Raw genomic sequence first — 6095 nt, 5'->3', positions numbered from 1 at the left:
GTGATATAATAAACATCTACAGTATCAGTAAAGTAGATGTCACACATCATGTAAACAACTGAAATTAGCAATATCAAAGGAAAACAGTTTTCATTCAGGTTTCAACACGTCTCATATTACAAAGCAAATAACATCACATGTAGCTGTCAAATAAATGAATTAATTTCATTAACACATTAGCATAACATAAAGTTAGCTTTAGCACAACTTAAAAAAATATATTCACGATTTAATATATTTGTCCCATAAACTAATGAACAACTTGGAGTCACTTGAGGACCACCAGTGGTCCACGGACCGCTCTTTCAGAAAGCCTACTAGACAGGACATGAGCAACGGGTGACCCCTCAGTCTTATTTAGTGAGACCCCAAAAATAACTGCAAAAACACACAAGACAACATTAAAATACACAACAAATGTGTGTGTGTGTGTGTGTGTGTGTGTGTGTGTGTGTGTGTGTGTGTGTGTGTGTGTGTGTGTGTGTGTGTGTGTGTGTGTGTGTGTGTGTGTGTGTGTGTGTGTGTGTTTGAGGAGGTTTAGTTTGAGTGTCTAAACGAAATGTCTCTCTACATTTATCATTATTATAATTATTATTATTATTATTATTATTATTATTATTATAGTGAAAGGAAGTTAGGAATAAACACACAGCGCCCTCTGGTGCTCACATTGAAGAGGTGCAAACACTGTATATACACTATACATATACTGTATATGTAAGAAGGGAAAGTTGTCTCTAAGGTTTAAAGCAGCAAAGTGAAGGATGTTGGTGCTCAAGTTAAAGAACACAGATACAAATGTCCAGGTTGATGGTGGTTTATTATGCTGTGGTCTGTAAAGTGATATAATAAACATCTACAGTATCAGTAAAGTAGATGTCACACATCATGTAAACAACTGAAATTAGCAATATCAAAGGAAAACAGTTTTCATTCAGGTTTCAACACGTCTCATATTACAAAGCAAATAACATCACATGTAGCTGTCAAATAAATGAATTAATTTCATTAACACATTAGCATAACATAAAGTTAGCTTTAGCACAACTTAAAAAAAATATATTCACGATTTAATATATTTGTCCCATAAACTAATGAACAACTTGGAGTCACTTGAGGACCACCAGTGGTCCACGGACCGCTCTTTCAGAAAGCCTACTAGACAGGACATGAGCAACGGGTGACCCCTCAGTCTTATTTAGTGAGACCCCAAAAATAACTGCAAAAACACACAAGACAACATTAAAATACACAACAAATGTGTGTGTGTGTGTGTGCGTGTGTGTGTGTGTGTGTGTGTGTGTGTGTGTGTGTGTGTGTGTGTGTGTGTGTGTGTGTGTGTGTGTGTGTGTGTGTGTGTGTGTGTGTGTGTGTGTGTGTGTGTGTGTGTGTAGACAGAGACTCTGGGTGTGGTCAGACTTGTTGTCGGGGAGGGCAGAGACCTGAGGAAAACAAACATAAAATAAATGTTAAATCTAAATCTAAATATACCTGTTGAATCTAAATGTAAATATACAGCAAACATTGAATGTAAATGTTAAATGTGAATGTAAAAGTAAATTAAAATATAAATGTTGAATCTAAATGTTAAATCTAAGTCTAAGTGTTAAATCTAAATGTAAATCCTAAATATTACTGTTGAATCTAAATGTTACATTTAAATGTTAAATCTTAATGTCAAAGTTAAATATAAATGTTGAATCTAAATGTTACATCCAAGTCAAAATGTAAAATCTAAATGTTAACTCTGAATCTATATGATAAATGTGTATATAAATGTTAAATCTATATTTAAAGTTGTTTAACCTATATGGTAAATGTAAAACTAAATCTAAAGGAGGTTAAATCTAAATCTAAATCTAAATCTAAATGTTAAATCGGTCGCCAAGTACCAACCACATATGTACTCAGCAGAAAAACTTGGTTTTATTGTCTACTTATACTTACACTAAATAAATGATGATGTTTTATATATTTGATTATTTTCTTCTTCTTTTTTTACGAAAAGCGTGTAAAACTGAATAGAAAGTGTTCAGACTGAGTTCAAATCAATAATCTTAAAACCACTTCAATATTATCCTAAATGTGTCCATGTCCCTAAACTACATCACAGTTAAATATAATTTAAACTCACTTTGTCTGATTTACACTAGTGCAGCTAAGGTCCATAGACATACAGCATGTAGAACACTTTATTTTAATGCTGTTTGCTCCCTGTTTAACCTGCTAACCAACCATAACTCCATCTTTGCATTTGTTGTGAATTCCAACCAACGATTAGGAGCCAAATAAATTCCATATTTAATGTATTTATAGTTCCTGACCACCTCCACGTCCTCTTCCTCCTGAAGTCTCCCTGGTCCTGGAGGTGTTCAGATGACATTCACACTAATGCCTCCGTCTCCTTCACGGTCACATGACCCGGGTCACACCATCTGATGTTCATGTGCCAGTCGTCCTCCTCTCCCAGTCCCAGGAGGCTGAGCTCCCTCTGGTCCTTCACTTCTCACCAGATCCACGAGCTATAGTTGCTCTTAGTTGGCATTGAGTTCACGTTCCACTTTGTCCTTGAATAAATCAGATTTCTGCTGTTGTTGAAATTTCAGATCAATGGGAGGTTGTAGTGTTGTAGTGGAGACAGGTCTTGGTCTCGAGACCAAATTTTAAAGGTCTCGTCTCAGACTCTGAAGCATTTTGTCTCGGTCTCGTCTCGGACTCGGGATTTTCCCTGAAGACCGTTAGAGTCCAGCACTAATTCCTGCTATTTTTAAACTTTTTTATAATGTGATAATAACACGGAGAAGAACGGGATAAAACAATATTTTATTCATTCTTTAATCCACCCTGTATAATGACCATATAATGTGTGTGTATATATATATTAATAACAAAATAAGATATAAAAATAAATATGGGAGTAATAATAATAATAAACATATGATAAATATATGTACACATATATAAAAATAAATATAAAGTAAGAAAAAAAAGGAAAAATAAATAAATACAATTTACATAATCCAATATATAATAGATGTGTATATAATATCCATGATACAATAATGAAATACATATAATAATAGCTGACATAACGATACAACGATGAGTTTTATATTAGTCTATTTTCTTTTTAAAGTGGTGTTTTTTTGTGTGTTTAGACTCCAGTTACATTTATGTATATAATATGTTCCCTACAATATAAACAGGTTCACAATATAATTATTTTTCATAGTTTCTGTTTCCACTGTTTCCAGAATAATAATAATAATTCTCAACAAGAACTATTGATTAATTTGTCACATGACTGTTCCAGGGTTTGAGTTTGTTTAATTTAGTTTCACATCTACCTGTAGATCTATGTTTTTTACACTGATGATAACTAGTTTGTAGTTTTATTTCAGAAAGTTTCATTTTTACAGTTACAGTTGGAAACCTTTGTAATGTGTAAAGACTTTTTCAAACTAAAAAATTCTCTTGTGAAATCTGTGACCTGTTGACCTGCACAACTCAAAGAATCGGAATCGAGAATCGTTAAAATCCAAACGATGCCCGACCCTAGCAAAGAGGAAACACTCTGTGGTGTGTAGGTGACCAGACATGTTATTTCTTAGCAGAAATACTTTTAAACACTTGCTGTACATTCAGCTGACATAAAAATCTTGTTTTCAAATATGTAGAATAATTGTGAATTTATCAGTAGCAGTAGTATTTTTAATATTTCAGTTCATTTTTTGCAGGCACCTTTTTTGTTCATCAAATGTATTTAAAAGAAACTAAAATTAAAGAGAGAATGTTATTTAACTGTCGAACCTTGTCATAATTTTATTTATTTATATATTTTTTTAAATTAAAAAAAAAATGTTTATGTCTTGGTCTTGACTCGGTCTCGGTGCATTCTGGTCTCGGGCAAGTCTTGGTCTTGGATAGTGTGGTCTTGAACACAACACTAGGAGGTAGAATAACTAGCAAGAGTAGAGTTTAGATAATTAAAAAGGAGCATGTGTAAGATTGTGCGCTATGTTATCGTTTACGATATATCGTCAAAAATATTTTCACCAGTAAGAATGTCATCCCATGATAGAAACAATGAATTCCCATGTCGGAAATAAGCGAGGGCCACGGGCCATTTGTCTCTCAATTTAGCCAAGAACGCCCCTAGAAACCTTGTTCAAGGGGCCAAAACTGCCCCCAAGTTTGTTGTCAACATCTTATTATTATCTGGAGCAGAGCGCTGTTCACGACAGCTCCGCCACGAAGCCTCCGTGGTGTGCGCCGCCTCTCACACACACACACACACAAAGACGGCAGTACTCGTCACCTGAAGCTGCTCTGCAGGGGTACATCATGGATCGCTACTTGGTTAAGACCAGACAACCATCCAACAAAGTGAACCAGTCCATGATCCTCCACCATATCCACCCAAAGTTCCACAAACACATTGACAGATGAACCTGCAGCTACAACTATGAACTGGAAACTCAACTAAAGCTAACTAAGCTAAGCTAACACACAGACACATAAGAGACTGGGCTAATAGCTAACGCTAACCATTCCATCAAACCACAAAAAGCTACAGATTTGTTTATGGTCAGATTGAACACTTGTATGAAAGGATAAAAGCTAACATGTCACAAGTTGTGTGAAATAAATGTTAGCATAAATACTAATGTTACTATTCATCTGTCCCAACTTGTGAAATGCAATATTTTTTAATTATATTTCACAAGTTGGGACAGATGAATAGTGTTCTGTGTAATGTTCACAGACAAAGCTGGTTCCATTAGACTACTGTAACTATTGAGATTATTACACCTAAATATACTGAATGATTAAATTGGTTTGGCTGAGGAAGCCTTGAGGAAGTTCCCTGAAGTGCGCTACATCAAGAACTGTGCAGCACGCTGCTACAAGAGGAAGATCCTGTTCCACAAAAAGGGTCGCCTGGAGCAGGACCTGATCCAACGAGCTCTCACTCTCCACAAAGACCTGATCGATCTTTATCCTGAATCACTGAAGATGAAGATCGACCTCGCTTTGATCCTTTCAAAGTCTGCAAATGGCCAACACGAGGCGGAGCAGATGTACCATAAGCATAGAGAGAGAAGGAGGAGGGAAGGACAGCGGGTGAAAAGAGAGACAGTTTCTCCTTTGGGTCTAAACAACCAGTTCCGTTATCTGCTGGTTGTCATCGAGACGGAGGTGTGTGCGTGTGTGGTGTTTGTGTGTGTGAATTGATGTGTATGTGGTGTGTATGTGTGCTATGTGAGCGTGCACAGAAAATGCCTACGCATCTGGCCTTGAAGTTGTTTTGGGGAACTATGTGAGTGTGTGTAAGCATATCATGTGCTTTGGACAAGGCGGTCTGACCCAAAGTTGAAGACACAATGGAAAGTTACACCCCAAGGCTTAAGGATTAAATTATATGAGTAAATATATTATTAAGCATAACTAATAATTTCGCCACAACAGGAGGAAGCTACAGGCTGGAGAAGATCCAGGAGTCCTTCAAACTGGCGAGCAGTGAAGGACTAAAGCTTTATGGTGAGCTCTACTTTAACACCTAAACCTTTGATAATTCACACGCTGCTAAAGGCCAGCGCTGTCAGAAAGAACCGCTTCTAGTGATCCATGTTCCTGTTCTTTGTGTTTGTTCTTACAGTACATCAAGATCTTCAGTTGGGATTCATCTAATGGACAATTATTCATGTATTCTTGAACATATATATCAAGAAAGAAAATAGATTTAGCTTAAGTTGTAATCAAGGAGGTGGGATTTGATCGGAAAAGTTCTCCTTCCTCCTTAGACAAATGTATCAAACAAACAAGATCGTCTATGTTGTCAGTTTTCTTTTCATCTGTTGAATTGTATTCTCTCTTTCTGGAAATCTGTTTAAATAAAACACGTTTAAAAATGTTAAAAAGTTTGTGTTTACTCACAGAATTCAGCCACTATTCTGTCAGCTCACAGAATTTGCCACAACCCTCGTGTACAACTCGCGGCAGTCTCTCTCGGTGTACCCGGTGAAACAGCAACACCGTCACACCCAAGGGGCGTAAGAAGCAGGCTAACGATCCTAAACGTGTTGGTGAGCTAA

Source organism: Gouania willdenowi, chromosome 4, assembly GCF_900634775.1.
Source record: "Gouania willdenowi chromosome 4, fGouWil2.1, whole genome shotgun sequence".
Classification (NCBI taxonomy): domain Eukaryota; kingdom Metazoa; phylum Chordata; class Actinopteri; order Blenniiformes; family Gobiesocidae; genus Gouania; species Gouania willdenowi.
The sequence above is the reverse complement of the archived record's forward strand: the minus strand, read 5'-3'. Positions refer to the sequence as shown.